We start from the raw sequence: 21,394 nt of genomic DNA on the forward strand, positions 1-21,394 counted from the left end.
CCCTGCGAAACCTTAGATTTCTACCGTGACCGCGTCCGCAAGGTCAAGGGGTAATCGACGGTAGCGTTTTTGGGTTGTATGTCTCAATAATCCTTGGCCGCGCCTTATCACAAGTTTTCATTAACTTCTTCCATACTCTTTCACTATCCTATTGGCACAACACTGTACCGAACGTGCTGGCTAGTGTTACGCCTCCGTTGTCGTTCCATATACATGGTGTTTTTTAGAGGGCCCAACCATTTATGAAAAGGGTACTTGCTTCAGATTAATTTTAGTCCTGAGGCTGTACTGAGGCTACGGCGGGCACCAGGTTGGTTGCAGAATGGTTCAATAAGTTGGCTAACTAAAAACGTTAACTGACTTTCTAATTTTCATTTCCAGATTTGGAGCGCGTCCTCCAAACAGTATAGCCGAGAAAAAAAGTTCCTAAATGAAATTGTAGTGCTCGTTACAACAAGGCCCACAGATGTCTGCCCGATAGGCAGCTTCACACCGTAACACAGCGGCAGTGGGCTCGTTCGGCGTGGATCGCGCTGCCTCGGTTCCTTGAGGCTAAAAAGAAGACTGTGCGCATTGGGTACCGACACGCGACGACGATCAGCGAGACCTCACTCGAAGTGAAATTGATAGCTAACCGCCGCGCGCCCGTCTGGGTCTCAGGGGATGCCAATAGAGTGAAGAATTTTCTGGGTGGACCGATGTACACCACGTGGTGTACTTCACATGAGCGCGCTGTCGCTCTTTTACGGTGCGATATCTGTGGTGCGATATCAGAGTGATATCTGTGGGCCTTGACGCAAGCGATAAAAGTTCTCAAAGAATTTTTGGTTATACTATGGTGGGGGCGAGCTCCAACTGTGCAAATACCACCAACACCTAAAATAAATACGAAAATGTAATTAACATATTTAGCTAATTACCTTACTAAATATAGCGGTCAGCCTCTTTCCTGGTGCCCGCCGTAGCGTACAATATAGCCTGAAGGCTAAAATAAATATGAAGCCTGTTCCCCTTTTACTTTAATTCTGGACCTTCTAGACAACACATTCCGTATTACCCTCCCATTTACTCCATCGACAGGAACTTCATCCTTGTAACGTCCTGTACTTTTATTCTGCTTGAGCAACGCTCCAAATTATTAGCAAGCGCATTTTTTGAACGCAAAGCTGTTTATGGACACTCTCCTCCGCGCCCCGATGCAGTGACTCGGTGGTTGGGTCGCATGCCCGCATAACCCAAGGACGCGAGATCAAATCCTCGCAGCGGCGGCCGCTTTTCAGCGAAAAACAAAGCGCCTGTGTGCGGTGCGATCTCAGCGTACGTTGAAGAATAACTGACAATAGAAATTTCCGGAGGCCTCCAGTGCGGTATCCCTCATACCCTAGGACGCTTGGTGACTTAAAATCCCATATAAATCAAACCAAACCAGAATTCTTTCGCATATCAGTAGACTGCTATATAATCAATATGCTAGAATAACGTCCATTGAGAAGCTTGTAGTTTTTTGCTATTGCCGTATAAGAGCACCGTCGGTTTTCTATTGTGTTGCTAACTACTCGGTGCGCGCGCATGCATTGGAAGATTTTACCATTCCCATCAATATTTTCATACCACTCTCTTACCATACTTCACATCTGATCCGCAATTATTGCCAAAACATCATCCAAATGATTTTGCATGACATTCATAACTACTCTGTGCTGACAAGGACGAATTTAAAGCTTGATCCTACTGTCCGTCCCAAGGACATACGACTCTCATCAATGCTTCAAGAGGTACCATAACATTCCCCGGTTCCCTCACAATTAAAAGCTGTGTCCAAGAACGCTGGACTTGGGCACTGACGGTCTGCGGTTAGGAATCAGTTCTCAGTTTAACAAGAGATGACGTCCTCCCCATCAGCAGCATTATGACCAAACTTAAGGTCCGAAACGCAGCCGCTATGCCTAAGACAGCTGTCCTCGCTGCCGTCTTCGCACGGCGCGCTTATTCTACAACATGCCTGTTAATCTCGAAAACAAAGAAGGTGTCAGTTAGCTAATATAACGTAACTGCTGCGTATCGCATAACAATCTATGCAGCAAAACAAACATCCTTGAAACAATTCCTATAGCATGTTGCTGAGAATACACGTCGCAGCTCACAACATGATTTAACAACTCAGGTTGCACCATTGTTGTTAACAAAACATATATATATATATATATATATATATATATGAAGGAAAGAAGCCAACAGTCCGCGAGGCCAAGGAAAGCATTGGGGATTGTACTTTGTCTTTTTTTTTAATTATGACTTGGATAATCACATAAATTAGTAATGTAATCTGTTCAGGAGTTCAGGGAAAGATAATTAAACGCAAAGTAGAAGAAAAAACAACGTGCCGACGGTGGGAACCGAACCCACGACCTCCGAATATCGCGTCCGGTGCTCTTCCAACTGAGCTACATCGGCTTTTTCTTTTTTTTTTCTTTATTGCATGAATTGGTACAAATACATCAGTAAAAGATCGTGGTTGCCATGCCCCTTGGCTGACAACAGTGTCTAATGGACTTTCATTACCACAAGTTCGCCCATCAGACTCAAGACCTCCTCCGCAGCGTCTTGCTGCTTCAAAATTTCTTTTAGTTTATACACTTGTTCAACAAAATAATCACATACAGATCGTGCATCGACATTACAGTGTCTATAAGCTATCCTATTCCTCGAAATACTGTGAAGGCCCAATAGCATGATGAGGTCATACTGAAAATCATCATTAACTGTTGTCAAGTACTGAATTCCAAGGGGCGTCAATGGCAGGTCTTTTTTAAGTGTCCTTTGTAACACATCCCAGTAAAACACCGCATCCCAACAATACAGGAACACGTGCTCAACTGTTTCAGGTTTCCTACATAGTAGACAGTTTGAGCCCCAAGCTACAAAAAGGCCCTTTTCTTCCATCCATGTTTTGACTGGGAGGATTCCTGTATGCAATTTAAAAAAGAATGTTTTACGCCCGGTGCAACAGTCATGTTTTTAACTCGTTTGAGCACATCTTTCCGGCCTTCACAGTATAAGGTTCTGTACAATGGAGCTGGGAACAATTGTGAAATAAGGTCCTTGTACAGTCGCTTAGGTGGTACCGTCGCTAAATACTCTACAGAGTACCTCACGCGCAAAAACTTGAACGACCACACCACTTCTCGCATGGAAGCGTGACACAGTGTACCCCGAGCAGAACATGAAGAGACTATAAACTCTGGAATTGCACTGGATAGCATGATTTACATAAAGGTTCTCAGGAATGCATCTTTTTGTTCACGTAGGAAACAAAACCTTAAAACCATCTGCTGCACATATAGATGCCTTAGAGACAACCCTCCGTCTTTAACTCGCCGAAAGAGATTATCTCTGCTAATTCGTTCCCAGTTGGACGACCAAATGAAGACCGCAAATACACGATGGAACCTTTGTATATTGCTTCGAGCACAATACAATACTTGGAGTAAATACATTATTCTTGCCACCAAAAAGGTATTGCATACAGTCGCACGGGCGAAAGTAGAGAGGTTACGTCCCATCCATCCTTTCGTCCTTTCCCGTATTTCTTCCGCTTTTTCATACCAGTAATTCGTATTTTCCCCGTATTTGTCCAATGGGACTCCCAAATAAACTCCGGGCTTTGTAGCCCATCTTACTCCACAGAAAATTTCCGGTTCCTCTTCCCATTCCCCGTGCCAGACTCCGAGACTTTTCTTTAAATTACCAGCACTACCAGTCTGCCTGTAATACCTTTGTGTTACTTTCAAAGCTTCCGAAACGCTTTCGCGATCTTCACTAAAAAGCGCCACATCATCAGCGTATGCCAATATTTTCACTTCATATACTCCCAGCTTAAAACCACGGATGTATTCGTTAGCAATTACCATTCTACACAATGATTCCAAATATATTGCAAAGAGGAGAGGAGACAGTGGACATCCCTGCCGCACAGATGCTCTTACATCAATTCTTTCAGATAACACTTTGTTAATCATAAGGCGTGTAGAACAACATGCATAACCCATTTTAACTACTTTCAATACAGCGGCACCAACACCAATATGTTCCAACAAACAGTACAATATTTCATGAGACACACGATCAAATGCTTTTTCGAAATCAACTTGAACCATGGCCACTCTCCTGTTTAGAGCATCGCAGCACTCGAACACACTACGCGCTACATGAATATTATTAAATATGCTTCTGGTCTTTATTCCACATGTTCGATGAGGTCCAACAATATATTTTATAATGTATTGCAATCTCTTAGCTAACACCTTCATCAGAATTTTATAACCAACATTTGTTAACGTGATCGGTCTATAGCTTGTAGCTTTTAAAAGCATGGCTGGCTCATCAGTCTTGGGAACCAAGACCGTATGCGCGTTGCTAAACGACGGTGGCAGGCCGCTGTCCCCCTTGCTACTTTTTTGGGTATTAATGTTGTCTGTATATGAACCTTGAGAGTATTCACCAGCGCCACCCTCAACCATAGCGGCGGACGTGGAACATCCTGTGTGTGTATATATATATATATATATATATATATATATATATATATATATATATATATATATATATATATATAATATATATATATATATATATATATATATATATATATATATATATATATATATATATATATATATATATATATATACCGGGTGTCCCAGCTAACTTGAACCAAGGGTTACAAAATATATATTTGAGGTAGGTCAGTGAAACCAGTTGCATACAACTACCAGCCTGCTTGCGCACTACAGGCAATTTTTTGTTTTGCAATTAGTTAATTGGCTAATTATGTTAATTTTTCTAATTTAATAAATATTCACCTTAGACCAAAAATGTGAATTGGAAAGCTGTAGTGCACCTTCAGAAACCCCCATTCCATTAATTGCGATAAAGAAAGTCTCACGTGTATCTTTTTTTCCGGGCTCAAAAGAAAGCCCGCGAAATACAAATAATACCACGTGACTAGCGCATTTGAGCGCAGCGATCGTGGTGCTCTCAGTCGTGGTTTGAGCGAACGAAATCAGCTGCGGCCGTGACCCGATGGTCCCGTTGCAGCGGCAGGCAGAAATGTTGGCGATGGTTGGAGCGAGCTCGAGCTCGCCCGTCGTCACCGCGATCTTGGCCAGGCCTGTGCACCGCAGCAGCCTACATCACGACAGGCGGATCACGATAAAGAACCGGCAAATGAAGGTGCAGCGCTAATTTTAGTCAAATCAGATGTCATCTCGCCCCTTTACCCAAGCCTGTATGCGCAGATTCAGTGGCTGATACCTTATCGCTCATCCGTTTGCCGTAAAGTTCGCTGATGGGAGAGAAGGAGTGTTTGTTAGAATCCCGGTGGTGTCGGCTCGCCGCTCTCGGTGCTACTTGCACCATCACGTGGGCCGGCTGTCGGACGAGGGCGAAGAAGCCATCGCAGGCATATCGGCCTGCCGCTTTAACGGGGCAAAGGAGACACGGCCGCAGCTAATTTCGTTCTCTCAAACCACGACTGAGAGCACCACAATCGCGGCGCACAAATGCACTAGTCACGTGGTATTATTTGTATTTCGCGGGCTTTCTTTTGAGCCCAGAAAAAAAGATACACGTGGGACTTTCTTTATCGCAATTAATGGAATGGGGGTTTCTGAAGGTGCTCTACAAGTTTCCAATTCACATGTTTGGTCTAAAGTCGATATTTATTCAATAAAAAAAATTAACATAATTAGCTAATTAAGTAATTGCCAAACAAAAAATCGCCTGTAGTGCGCAATGAGGCTGGCAGTTGAATGCAATTGGTTTCACTGACCTACCTCAAATGTATTATTTTGTATCCCTTGGTTCAAGTTAGTTGGGACACCCGGTATATATATATATCAGCTAAATGTAACCACGGTTTTCCAAAATCCGGTGCGCCCTAGCTCAATGCATTCGGAGAGCTGTTGAGAGTCGGCTATCCTAGTTTGCAGTATTATTTGTTCGCTAACGTGCACTAATACTAAAGAAAAATTATACCTTTTATTCTATTGCCTTGAGTGAGAAAGTGTCAATGCAAACGTTGTAGCTGGCCTCAAAAAACGGCTATGTTCTTTCCTTCAAGCTACAATTTCCCTAGCTTTATGTGTTTGCCTTCGAAGAAAGACCGAGAAAAAAAAAAAAAACACGTGATAGGACAGCAATTCCAGCGCCCTAGATGACCGGTCAGCTAACGAGTCCTCTTTTTTTTATATATATATATATAACGCTGCCCTGAACGGGGTTCAGCATTTTTCGGTGTCGAAGAGATATGCGTCAGTGACTGTCGCAAGTAAGGTGTAAAAGGCAGTGAGCCGAAGAACATGGCAATGAACGCGTCCGGCCACCAGCATTTACTCAAGTCTGAGTTGGTTTCTTGTTGTTGCTGTTTTTTTTTGTAGCCCTGGGCTTTCGAGCTTCATTTGGCGTTTGGAGCACGCGATCCCCGTTTGTTTCTTCTCCGTCTATGTTGTTTTAGCGCTTTTGAAAAATATGCTGTATTACGAGCCATATCTCTTGATATTTGCTGGCTTAAAAGCCTCTTTCTAACTTCAGATTTGTTCATTCCAACGAAGGCCGGTCCCCGGCCGAAACATCAGCATTAAAGTGTTGTTCGCCGTAGCCATCTTCAGATATATATTGTTACTTAGCTGTATTCGCTGTTCGTGATGAGGATGAAGAATGCAACAGACTCGGAGAAGACGACGACGCTGAGTGTTGTGAAATCGGGGCCCTCATCAACGTTAGTTAAGTTGACGTAACAATATATATATATATATATATATATATATATATATATATATATATATATATATATATATATATATATATATATATATATATATATATATATATATATATATATATATATAAATGAAGATGGTGTTCCACGGTGTTGCACGTAACCTGAACCAATTATTAAAAGAGCGAGCTTGTAGCTGGTTGAGACCAACTACATATTGTTTGTTGTCATGTAGTGCTGCTCGGAGTATTTTTATATTTCGCTCAATTGGCTAAGTAACTAAGAATAATTATGTAAAATATTTAGTTTAGGGATTAAGTGCACTTCGGTAAGTTGTAGAGGGGGTTAAGATATAACCGACACATTTTTTCTATTAACCTACCTCCTACGTGATCGTTTTTTCCAGCATTTAAAGAAAGCCCGCGAAATACGAAAAAAAAAATACCACGTGACTGCGGTTTAGCGCTGTCAAGCGCGTTTTGAATTAACGAAGCGTGGATGCTACCCGTCTCAAAGTGAGCGGCCGACGGACACCACTATCACCATATAGCCTCGAAATTTCGTAAGCCCATTCTGCCGGAGCACAGAAAACTCGAGCCACGATCAGCAATAAGCAATGGGCAGGCCACCGACACCAATACCGGACGGAGTGTTATTACATTGAGGAAACACAATAGGAAGAAAAAGAAGAAATTCACGGCAGGCTTGGCTTCTTCTATTTGGGTCACGGTGCAGCTCATAATATGAGTGCGGGTCGCTCACTTGGGCACGGTCACTGCGTACGCTTCGTTCGATCCTCCTACAAACGTTGCTGGGAGCCCTGCAATATTGAACGCGCGGGCGCAGTCCCATGACATTTTTTTTTTATATTTCGCGTTCTTTCTTGAAATACCCCCCCCCCCCCCCCCCCCCCCCCCCCTTTCAAAAAAAAAAAATATAACAGTGGCTTAGCTCGGCTATGCCAGGATATACGTAGCGTTAGCTAAGGTTCGGCTGGTTATTCTTAGCTTTCCCCGCACGTTTAGCCTTCTTATGTTCTTTCTTCGTACGCTCAACCGCCAATTGCCAGAGACTGCTGAGCAGCAATTTCGTTCTCCTTCTCCATGGCTTTACCACATTGGCAAACGCTTCACTATATATATATATATATATATATATATATATATATATATATATATATATATATATATATATATATATATATATATATATATCGCCTAGCCCCCGCCAGTTGTTACGGACAGTGGTTACGGCGCTCGACTACTGTGCCCAAGGATGCGGGATCGAATCCCGGCCTCGGCGGCCGCTTTTCAATGGGGGCGAAAAGCTAGGCACCCATGTGCTGTGCGATGTCAATGCCCGTTAGAGAACCCCAGGTGGTCGAAATTTCCGGAGTCCTCCACTACGGCGTCTTTCATAGCCTGAGTTGCTTTGGGACGTTAAACCCCAAAACCAAACCAAACCAATATATATATATATATATATATATATATATATATATATATATATATATATATATATATATATATATATATATATATATATATATATATATATATATATATATATATTGTCACGCTACTGACGTCGATGAAGGATTATGATGGTGTCAGAAGGAGAGGAAGAAGTGTTGGTTTCTGGGGGCTAGTAGGCTTCACCTTCTCCCGCTGCAACAACACTGTAAATAAACACCCCCTTTCTTATTTTACCGTAACAACTTGGTGGAAGGTGCTCCGTTCGATCCCTACCTACGGCGCAGCTAGACCAACTGGAGTTTCGACGTAGCCGCCACCTTGCTGGACTGCCACCGCTCCCGACTATCATGAACCACACCGACTCTAGCCGTGCAAGCCGCGACGCTGCAAGCCAGGCTGGTGACAGGCCTGCCCCCTCCAGCCCTACTCCGTCCCAGCCTTACCGGGAACCACGACCGTTTGCAGGAGATGAAGGTGAGGACGTTGAGAAGTGGCTGCTTCATTATCAACGAGTAAGTTGGTACAACCGGTGGGACCCTGTCACCATTCTAACAAATGTCGTTTTCTTTTTAACTCAAACGGCGATGACCTGGTTTGAGAATAACGAAGACAACTTGATGACTTGCGAACGGTTTGGCACCGAGATAAAACAGCGTTTTGGCGACTCGGTTCCGGGCAAAAAGAGGGCTGAGCAGACCCTTGCTCAAAGAGCTCAATTGCCCGATGAAACGTGTACCACGTATACAGAAGAAATCCTCAGAATATGCAGATGTGTCAATTCCAACATGCCCGAGGAAGAGAGAGTCGGCCACATTTTGAAGGGTATCGCGGCTGACGTGTACACCTTTTTTATCGCCAAAGACACCCTTGACACTGTCTCCGATGTCATTAGACACATCCGCGCTTTTCAAGCTCTGAAAACACGTCGTATTGCACGGAAGTTTGGGTGACTGGCCAACGCGCCTACCGTGGCCAGCCTTGATGACCATGCCCAACTAGATCTTCCGTCGACTATCCGGCAAATCGTGCGGGAAGAACTTCTACGGCTCAACCCACTTCCCCTGCACGAATCTGCTGAGGTCTCTGTCCAAAGGGTATCTAAACGGCCGGCTTCACCTCCGCAAGCGATTGCAGTGCAGCCTTTCTGCCAAGCTCCTGAAGTTGCAGCTTCTATTGACTACCCGCCTATGCATTTTGCAACCTGAAGGCGTCGATGCTTGACGCCCAAAGGTATGACATCGCCTCAAGTGCACCTAGATCTTCAATTCGATCTGCCAGGATTCCTGAGCAGTATGAGCATTCAGTCAGACTTACGATGCGCCCTGCTGTAGCTGGTTCTTATTCACAACAGCATTTTCTACCTTCCGCACCGATATGCTACCGCTGCGGCGTCGAAGCTAGGCCACATCGCCAGGTACTGCCGCAGTAGGTTCCCGCCCCGCTATAACCGCCCGGCGCCTCCAACAGCACCCCAAAATCGGCAATACAACCCCGTGTTTCAGCAATCAAATACTCCGCGTAGGTATTACCGCGACATCCATAACGAGTATCTCCGCGACTATTTCCCTGCATCTGACAGAAGTGTTACTCCTCCACCCGCCTTCCGTGCGCGTCGTTCTCCATCACCGCGGCTGCGTTCCATGTCACCTCGGCAGGTAAACTAACCAGCGCGACCAATCGGGGTGAGGCGGCTGGAAATGTGCTGTGTGCCAACATCCCTCCAACTATAATGCTCAAGAACAAGATTCGTGTGTTCATTGTTGGTGTATGTACGTTAGCGTTGGTGGATACGGGTGCGACTGTGTCTGTGATGAGTAATCAGTTTAGGCGCTTGTTGGGACGCAAAGTTATGTTTGAATATGACCGTGCTTCAACATTTTGTGGTGTGAGTGGAGAGGCGTTCCGGCCTCTGGGTGGGTGAAGTGCGTAAGTGTCTGTGGGTGGCGCAATGTTTCAAGCCGAATTCATCGTCTTACCCCACTCTACGCATGACACCATTTTAGGAATGGACTTTTTGAAGTTTTGTGGCGCTACCGTGGACTGCCGAAGTCAAGAGGTTCATTCTGACGGCTCGCATCTGCCGACTCTCTTTGAAAGCGGCCGTAATGAAGAAACAGTTTTTAGTATTACCGAGACACAGTAGTTCCACCTTTGTCTGCCATGTTCGTCCCAGTGTCCGCTCCACTTTTTGACCAGGTTTCATTTCAGGCCGTGGTGCATCCAGTTTACTCAGCATGCCTGCAGAAAAATGTTGTTATTCCTCATTGTATGATATCCGTGCATCACGGTAGTACCTCGTTATGGACAATCAATCCATCGTCTGAGCCCGCAGTTTTACCAACCGGATTGAAGCTTTCCTTCTGTGGACCCGATGCGCCCTGCGTCGTTCGTTGCTTTGGTCACAGATGCTACAAGTGCCACCGTACCTTCGACTGCTGATGAAACTTCGATCTTCCACATGATCAGCGCCGATCTCAGCTCACCTCAACGCCGTACTCTTGTGGATATTCTTCTACCCTTTTCGCCTATGTTTGACTTTTCTCAAACAGATGGACCAACCTCTCGCCCTGTACCTCGGACCCATCATACCATCGACACTGGTTCGGCTCGCCCCATCCGTCTAAAGCCATATCGCGTGTCCCCATCTGAGCGCAAAGTCATACATGAGCAAGTGGAGGACATGCTACGGAAGAAGGTGATACAGGAGTCATCTAGCCCTTGGGCGGCCCCTGTCATTCTCGTACGCAAGAAAGGCGGTTCGTGGCGATTTTGCGTCGATTACCGGCGTCTAAATTCTGTTACGAAAAATGATGTCTATCCTCTTCCTCGCATAGACGACGCCCTCGATTGCCTCTCTGGTGCGTCCTATTTTTCTTGTCAATCTCAGATGAGGCTACTGGCAAATTCCAATGGACCCTCCGGATAAGAAAAAAAAAACAGTCTTTGTAATGCCAGGTGGCCTTTATGAGTTTAATGTTATGCCATTCGGACTGTGCAATGCGCCAGCCACATTTGAACGCTTTATGGACACAGTTTTGCGCGGCTTAAAATGGGACATTTGTCTTTGCTATCTGGACGATACTGTCATATTTAGGAAGTCCTTCCAAGAACACAATGACCGTCGAGTACGCGTCTTGAATTGTCTGCACAACGCCGCCCTAATTCTAAACTCGAAAAAGTGCCGCTTTGGAGAGCGCCAAGCGCTGGTGCTAGGACACCTTGTCAATGGTGATGGTGTAATGCCGGATCCTCAGAAAACTGCCGCTGTTGAGTCTTTTAAACCCCCCAGACAGTGAAGGAGTTGCGCAGTTTTCTAGGATTGTGTTCGCATTTTAGACGCTTTATGCATCGCTTTGCTGACGTTGCTTACCCATTGACGTGCCTTCTCAACAAAAACTCTGCTTTTTACTGGACACCAGACTGCGATGCATCATTCCGTCAACTGAAGTTTCTTGTATTATCGAAACCCATCCTACGTCACTTCGATCTTGCTGCAGTGACAGAAGTTCACACGGACGCTAGTGGAATCGGTCTCGGGGCAGTCCTTGTCCAACGACACGATGAACGAGAGTATGTTATCGCGTACGCAAGTCGTACCCTGAGCAAACCGGAGCGAAACTACGCAGTCACCGAACAGGAATGCCTAGCTGTAGTTTTCGCTGTGCAGCGTTTCCGTTCATATTTGTACCGACGGTCGGTTACTATTGTAACTGACCATTATTCACTCTGTTGGCTGCGGAACCTTCGAGACCCATGTGGTCGCCTCGCACGCTGGGCCCTCCGGTTACACGAATATGACTTTACCGTGGTGTACAAAAGCGGGAGGCTTCATGCAGACGCAGATTGTCTTTCTAGGATGCCAATGGCCACGACCGGATCTGACAGCGACGATTTCGACAATTATATATCGACCCTCGAGCCAGCGTTCTCCGACACGAATGCTTTTAAAACGGAACATCAAAGGGATATCAGTCTGCAGCCTGTCTTTACCGCCGCCCAAGTCAGCGCAGCTACAAGCCGTTTTTGTGTGCGTGATGGTCTCCTATGGAAAAAGAGTTATTCGCCTGTGGGACAGCGATACCTACTCGTAGTTCCCAAGACGCTTTGCACGGATGTATTGTGTATCATGCATGATGATCCAACTTCTGGGCATTTGGGATTGTTTCGAACACTCCTTCGTGCTCAAGGAAGATTTTACTGGCCCAGAATGCGCTCGACGACTGAACAATACGTTGCCAGTTGCAAGCAATGTCAACGCCACAAACGTCCAACTGCAACTCCATCTGGCTTGCTGCACCCTATGAAGACCCCGACAGCTGCATTTGATCAAGTAGGCATTGACCTCGTAGGTCCGTTTCCGAAGTTCTTGGATGGAAATCGCTGGATTGTAATCTGCGTGGACTGCCTCACACGTTACTGTGAAACCGCCGCTCTTCCATCTGCTACGGCGCATCAGGTGTCGCTTTTCTTGCTGCACTCAGTCATCTTACGACACGGGCCGCCACGAATTGTCATCACTGACCGAGGCCGACAATTCACTGCTGATGTTGTTGAAGAGCTCATGCGTTTATGTGCCGTAACTTTCCGACACTCGACGCCATACCATCCCCAGACAAATGGCTTGACTGAGCGCGTCAACAGAACGCTTATCAACATGCTAGTCATGTATGTGGATGCAGGGCATAAGAACTGGGACACCATACTACCCTTCATCACGTATGCGTTTATTACCGCCACGCATGAGATGACTGGGTACAGTCCATTCTTCGTGCTGTATGCCAGACCGCCACGCTACCCCCTGGATACTATCCTGCCCTTCTCAAGCTGTGAAGATTCCTGCCTGGCCGAGACCTTCTGTCTCGCCGAAGAAGCTTACGGTCTGGTGCTTCACAAGAACGTTCTAAAGTACGATACGATGCCAGTCACCGGCGTGTCACGTACTCTATAGGCGATTTAGTCTGGCTGTGGCGTCCAATTCGGCGCCGCGGCCTACATCAAAAACTCTTGGCCCACTATGACGGCCCATATGTGGTTGTCAAGCGTATCAGTGATTTAACTTATGCAATAGCCCGCCTGACAGCATCGGGTCGTCGGTCTGCCAAAACCGAACTATGTCATGTTGCCCGCTTGAAGCCAAGTCAGCCTCGCATGACTGACGACCACGCCCAGAGGGTTTCGGCTGAGTAGGGGGGAAATGTCACGCTACTGACAACGATAATGGATTGCGATGGTGTGTCAGAAGAAGAGGAAGAAGCATTGGTTTTCTGGGGGCTAGTAGGCTTCACCTTGTCCCGCTGCCACAGCACTGTAAATAAACACCCCCTTTCCTATTTCAACGTAACAATATATATATATATATATATATATATATATATATATATATATATATATATATATATATATATATATACATACATACACCCCCACTGATACCTCTGCGCATGCACGGTGCTATCAAGCGGCTCCAGCGCAGCATCAGCCTTAGCTACTACGCAACGAAGGTGCACAGCTGGGCACGCGCCGGCGCCAGTGCGTCTGCCGCAGTTAAAACGTCACTCCTCTGGACTGCGCAGACAGGCGATGCGCGCGCGCGGCTCCGGCGAACCAGCTGCATGCCGTGTGACGTCACTGCTCCTCGCGCATTGCATAGCACGGCTCTCCAAGAGTTACGTGCAACTGCTTAACCTCAGCCAGTGTAGCCTACGCTAAAAATAATTTTAAAAAAAGGGCCAAGTCATGGGCACGTAGGTAGAAAAAACTGAATACGTTATTTCCGAACATCCTCCACAACTTGATGACACCTGCTTGGCTTCAAAATGAGTAATAAAGATTTTTGGCAATTTGTTAATAACTAATTGGGCGCAATGCAAAAATACTCCGAGAAGCGCTGCATGACGGAAAATGAGCCGTTGGTTTCAGTAAGCTTCGCTTCACCGTTTATATATATATATATATATATATATATATATATATATATATATATGTGAAGGAAAGAAGCCAACAGTCGGCGAGGCCAAGGAAGGCATTGGGGATTATGTTTTATGTCTTTTTTTTTAATTTTTACTTGGATAATCACAGAAATGAGTAATGCAATCTGCTTAGGGGAAAGATAATTGAACACAAAGTAGAAGAAAAAACAACGTGCCGATGGTGGGGACCGAACCCACGACCTCCGAATATCGCGCCCAGTGCTCTTCCAACTGAGCTACATGGGCCACTGTCCCCCCTGCTACTTTCTCGGGTATTAATGTTGTCTGTATACGAAGCTTGAGAGTGTTGACCAGCGCTGCCCTCAACCATAGCGGCGGACGTGGAACATCCTGTGTTACCTGGAACGTCCTGTGTTATATATATATATATATATATATATATATATATATATATATATATATATATATATATATATATATATATGTGTGTGTGTGTGTGTGTGTGTGTGTGTGTGTGTGTGTGTGTGTGTGTGTGTGTGTGTGTGTGTGTGTGTGTGTGTGTGTGTGTGTGTGTGTGTGTGTGTGTGTGTGTGTGTGTGTGTGTGTGTGTGTGTGTGTGTGTGTATGTATGTATGTATGTATGTATGTATGTATGTATGTATGTATGTATGTATGTATGTATGTATGTATGTATGTATGTATGTATGTATGTATGTATGTATGTATGTATGTATGTATGTATGTATGTATGTATGTATGTATGTATGTATGTATGTATGTATGTATGCAGGTATTATAGGTGCGGAGGTGCACTTTGTAACAGGGAATCTCGCTTCAGAGTTCACCCGTCGTCCTTACTGGATTAAACGTACGTTCAGTTTCATCAACGTCTCGAAAAAGAATGTTTGCTACGACAAAATCGGCCATTGGCCGTTGTCAACTAACTGCAGCTGTTCAAGAATTAGGACTGAACCAGAAAACGTACAATCAATTTAAACAAAACGGCTGGGCTTCGCGCACAACGCTTTCGTCTGGCGGTGTTCAGCTCGCATACCCGTCGTAGTTTGCAAATTTTTTCGCGAATGAGGGAACATCAACAAATATCGATCGCAACCAACTGCGCTACACTACGGCCATAGAAGCGCGAAATTAATAAAAGCCTGGCGCCATATCAGCTGATCCTATGCAACGGCATGGTTGTTTTGCCTTGCAAAACTCTGGAATGTTTTTTTGTAGTCTGTAAGTGCATCTACGACAGCGTAAAAACAATTTTTGTTTTCCGTCTATTACGAGCTCTTTTCAGTTGTGCCATATTATATAAAATACACCTTATTACTACTAACTTTTTACTAAACTTTTACAAAATGAACTTTTTTTTTTCAAAAATAAATAAACCTCGTATATGGGATTTATGAGGAAAAAAAAAACAAAACAAAAATATTGTGCGTGCCTTTTAATTCCCACTAGCTTTATTCGTAAAGCGTCACGCGTTGGTATCGTGGTGGCGTTCACGTTGGCGTCTCCTTATACGCTACAGAGACGAGATGCGCATGCTTCGGTTGTCTTCCTTCTGTGATGTGTCTTGCGCATAGTCTTCTTTTGTTGTTGTTGTTGTTGTTGTTGTTGTTGAAATCATACACCATTTCGACATCATCGCCGATGGCATGAAATCGACTTTGGCATTGTTATATTACTTCCCCCAGAGTGGTGCAGTATGAATGAAGGAATGAGTGAATGAATTCTTATATATGCGGCGAACCAAGTCTCACGAATTTCGAGGAAAGTTTCCATTAAAAAACGACGCTGATAAGATATGCCTGACGTGCGCCATTAAGCTGTACAAGCGCTGCTTGTGCAGCATGACCCGACCCGTTGAACATATTTAAGATAAACAGAAATATCCGGCCCTATTCCCCTCATCCGTTCATATTTTTTCTTCTCGCAGCCTTTTCGCAGTGCAAACAAAAAAAAAAAAGAGAAAGAAAAGCTTCTCATCTCTCCTTGAAACGGCCACCCATAGAGGCTCTGTGCATCTTTTTGCGCTTTAACCTATGCCTGCATGCTGAAAAGCCATGATTCAACTCCCTCAAGAGCACAGCTCGATGCCCAGCTTAGATGACACCGGGGTGCTCAAATACTCAGATATCTTAGGGCCAAAAATTCACTTTAATAATGTACATAAGTTGAACTTAATCACTACTCACTACAAGTACTTTCCATATTTGAAGGACACTGAGGACCGCTCCACGCAATTATTCTTTAGTGTCTAAAGTCCTTCTCTCGCTTTTCTGGATGTGTTGAGCCTGGAGGTTTTTCCGGCTGGAAAAGGCAGCTCCGTTTTCGATGGCAGTAGTCTCTCCCTCCGTTCCAATTCGATACCCGTCGATATAGCACTTCTATTGGACCATAGTGTCCCTCGAATGAAACGTCATGTATAAACTGATTATTACAAATAGAAACTAACAAAGAAGTGAATTAAAATACACATTTTATTTCTGTTTTTCTCTCGTTAGGCTTCATAGTCTTACTACGACCACGCAGCCAACACCAGAAATTAGATTGGACCTTATTGCTGATTTACCGGCCTAGGTTTAATCGTTGCAAGGTGTGAAAGATGCAGGCCACATACCGAGTCGACTATGATACTCGACAGTATCTGGGCACTACCCTCAGAGATATCTTTTCGCAGGCTGCGTAGAAGGTAAGCAGAGTCCGGGGGCCCAGAACAACGGAGAGCTAGGAAAGTTCCAAAGTATTCATAGTTTTGTCCGGAATATAGAGGGAAAGGGGGGGGGGGGGAGGGGGTTGGCTTGCAAGGCCAGGAACAGTACCCTACACGCGCTGTTTCACAACTTCACTTCATAGTCGGAACAATACGCACATTGGCATGATCAACAATACCAAAAAACAGGCGTCTGTCAAAACGAACTATATTGCAGAAAAGTGTGCTTAAGCAACAGCGAAAAAAGGAGACCTCAAAATGTTTTATCAGTATTCAAGCCATAATAACAGAACCAACTGCAGTTTCTGGCAGTACAACGGAAGCGTAGTTTATTCGAGAACTTTGGAGTCTGAGATACGCCTGACTGCATGTGTAGACGTATTGTCCGCTTGAATTAGGCGCTTGAATTACAAAATTTGGTGTATATGAGATGCCCATAGACCGTTTTGAGTATGTACTGGCAAGCTTTACTGTCGTACGGTACTGCGAGCTTTCTCCACAACAAGCTAATCAAGATGCGGCAAGAAATGCTTTCAATGCGCTATGGAAACTTCCTGGCGTGAGGGGAACCCACGCTGGATGCAGGCTTAATACAAATGGAATTCTCCCGAAGAAAACAACTGCAGACCAGGTAAAAGTTCCCATCATTGCACAGGTAAGAATGCTAACAAGAACATTGCACCATTTAGTCTTCTTCAGCACAGAGATAAATATGCTTGGGAAATAAGATTTAAATGTAGTTCCGAAACTGTGGTTGCCCTTGCAGCGTCCATTGAGGCTAAAAAAACAACAATGTCGCAGTACACAGCTTTTGACGCGCACGCTGCCGGCAACTAAACTTAAGCGTAGTGGCTGTCCTACTTTGTGCGAGTTCATGTATTTTGTTGTATTAAACTGTCGGCTCCGCAGTTTCAATTACCTGCTTTCATAGATCAAGATATCAAGCTTTACAAGGCGCATTTTGCTGACAACTGCAATTCTTTTGGACGCCTGACATCAAAATCCCACGTTGTTTTGTGCTGACTCGATACTGAGGATCCCACGACTCCCAATCATTTCGCTAATTTGAAAGTTCGCGGAACTGAAGAAGCGTCTCCCCTCATCATACGCATAGCTGAAGCCCCTCTGACGAATAGGCAGAAGTTACACGAAGCGTTTTGACAAGATCCACGTTTACAAATTCGGAGTGAATGGATCATACTTCCTGGTTGCACTGGAGACGTGTAGTGCGCGAGAACGGTCCTCGAAGAAAATCGTTACTTCAGAATATCTATTACTCCACTGAACGCACTTGAGCTTCAAGCAAAGTGCTGATTCACTCTGAAGGCGCTAAAAAATCTGATCCAGCAGATAAGCTTAATGGGAGCCCGGTGAAGTGCTACCACTCTTTGTGGGCGTCCGTCTAGTGTGGTCACCAAGAAGGAATGTTTTTCAGACGCAGCAATAAACTAAAAGTTTAATATATGTCATAGAAAGTCAAAAGTGTTTGGAAGCGTCTAAACAACTGAAGGACGCGGGATGGAATCCCGACGGCGGCCGCTTTTATGACACCGCGGCCAGGTGGTCGAAATTACCCGGAGCCCTCCACTACGGCATCCCTCGTAGCCTGAGTCGCATTGGGACGTTAAACTCCATAAATTAAACTAAATCATCTACACAGTAAAAATAAAAAAAGGTTGTTTGGTATGCAGCCCAATAAATGAGCAAGAAAACAAAATGTATGTGCAGAACACGTATGCTAAAATTCTCTCGGGCACACATTTCCCACGTTCTTTGCCAGTATTATGCTGTTGCAAAAGTTTCAGCTTTCACCAGGCCTGCGCAAGGTTGAGGGAATCCTCATATACCTCGCAAGGCAGCCTGATCTGAACTTCGAGTTCAAGTAGCTCGCAGACCCTGGCTCGCGGGCACTGGCTCGCGAACCCTACCGAAATTACATCTTTGTCGAGGGCAGCTTCAAAAAAACCACACTGCTGTTCCTCGCCAACTCTCTACCGCTTGCTTCCTCGAAGAGTTAATCTTAGACACAAAAAAGAGACCTATTGACAAAAAAAAAATTAGAAAAGAGGAAAGGCAGGAACACACCACAAAAGCAAGACGAAACCAATTTACTGGCCAGGAAAACGGATCGCATCAGTTGAAACCGCAGTAACAAATTGAAAAATGGAAAGTAGTGCTCGCTGGCGCGCATAAAAACGCAGAGAATACAGAGGAGGCCCAGTACGCATCAAGGACGTAGAATAGGCTTCACGGCCAGAGAGGAAGCCAAAGAGGTGCGGAGAAAGAAACACAAATGCTTCTCGCTTTGATACTGCTGCGCAACTGTTCGAAGCCGGCTGCTCGCAGGCCGCCGCAGGTAAGGAAACGCGCCAAGGTGGTACACGCTTGTCGGCGGCGCCTGTGCGTATCCAAGTGGTGCCAGCCCGTCCCGGGCGTTTCGCGCGCTCAGTCCACTTTCTCGCAGCACTCGCCCCCGCTTCGACCCCATCTTCTCCGCTCTCGCAGCCGCTCTCACCCAGACGACCGCGTTTTCGTTCTCCCTTATCGCGACGCTCTGTGGACAGGTAAGGTAGCGAGCGGGCAGGCCGATCCGCGCTCCGCCGAAGATGTGGATGCGATAGAAAGCACGCTACTCTGCGCGTCGACGCGCTCGGCCGCTCAGGACATTGTCCTCGGCAGCGCATGTAGCAGACACAAGCCCTCTTTCCTCTACCCTGGGCCTCCCTGGCCGGGGCTGAAACGCTGGTGGCGCTATTCGCCTCAGCCGCAAAAGCGATGCAGACTGATGGCAACTCCGCCAACTCTCTGGGCGGCAGTTGTCGAAATTGTAAACTACGCAAAGAACACATCGTCTACATGGTGGATCATTCGAGCACGATGCGATATCTCCTTTTCATTTTACGCTGATCGCGCATCTTGGCATGCGGTATCGTGATATATTGCCATAATCTCAATATATGTTGCATAGTTGTTCACGTTAGGCGTCTCCCATTTGACTAGCAGCAGAAGCTCGCATGTCTTCCGGTAGCGCTAGCCCTCAGGAGGAATGTCTTTCCTTCATCTGTTGATCGCCTTGACGTTCGCAACGTTTACCTTCTTTACCTTCTTCCTGAAACCATAAACGTGCCTTTTATACCCCCTGTATAGGCTGTATAAGGCCTCATGACACGCGTAATACTTGTTCGGATATACGCACGACAGATGTACATGCATGCTAAAAGCCTGCAGCAATTCTGGATACCACAAATAACATTCTTTCTTGCTGAAAACACGACTGGGGCATTGCTCAATGCACTAAGACAGGGTAGACTTTCCTATATGTCTTATCTTTCCTATTGAATAGGCTGAGAAAAAAAAACGAAAAAAAGAAAAAACGTCCGCACTTAAGAAACACGTTCGCTACCTTGTCGCACGTAATGTAGCGTAGTACAGCAGCGTATTCTCTTGTAACCCGAGATAGCATGAGTGATCTGTATTGGCTGCAAAATTAGAAACATAGCTTGTACTCCGCTCCGCAAACCAGTTAGGAACGGCTAGACTACTATTAAGCGTGACAGACCGCGGCTTTCCACGTATATATAGCAGCATTGTGATGATAGCATCCGCTTTATTTCAGGGTTTCGAAGTCGCCAAACCTGACGGCACTATTCCGAGTTCAGAGCCGTTACCCTCTTTGTTCTCTTTACTAACATCGTCCCCTCACTATTGCTTCATTTTCACTTTTTTTCTTCCTTGTAATCCTTCGGCTCACGTACCGTTAGTTTAGCGTCCGCAGGGCAGGGAATCCTGCGGGCGACACGACAAGGCAACTATACCTGCTCTCGGTAAAGCGTATATCATTCGTAATTTGAGGCAGGTGGGGTAACTGAGTTACGGCTGCTCGTAAACGGCTCTGCGCACCCGTTACTCATACTTACTCATACATACATACTTACTCATACAACTTACTGCGTGCCCACCCGTAAAAACTATGGAGCGCAAAAAAAAAATAAAATAAAAGTACGGGCAGCCTCTAAATTCAAAACCACAAGCAAGCGCTTTAGATGAGGAAGATACTAGCAGGAACACGTAATAACTTTTTTCTCTACCGCGGAGGAACAGGTGCACGTATGGAAAATGGGAATTCGCGAGGGCTTTCTGTCTTGTCCTCTTTCATGCCGGAAAGAAGACAGAGCGAGACTGAAATCGCAGCGCAGAAGCTATGCAATGCTCAGACAAGTTCTAAGAAATTAAGTTATAAAAAATATGTTGCCACTTGCTGATGACGTCATGAGGGGAGCAACTGCCGGCGATACATTTTGAGGACACTTTCGGCGTCAACATAGTCTGCTAATGCTTTCGCATTAATAACGCAAAGTCTTATCGCGGTTGCTTTGCTGTAGGCCCCCTGCTTGCGCTTTTACCACTCGTGCAGTTAGTTATTCGGCGGCACTTGACCGCAAGGGTTACCTGTGAAAACCTCAGCCTGCCTTAAAATTTCGCATGCTTT

The sequence above is a fragment of the Amblyomma maculatum genome, chromosome 1 (assembly GCF_055883805.1).
Source record: "Amblyomma maculatum isolate TAMU_Amacu chromosome 1, ASM5588380v1, whole genome shotgun sequence".
Classification (NCBI taxonomy): Eukaryota; Metazoa; Arthropoda; class Arachnida; order Ixodida; family Ixodidae; genus Amblyomma; species Amblyomma maculatum.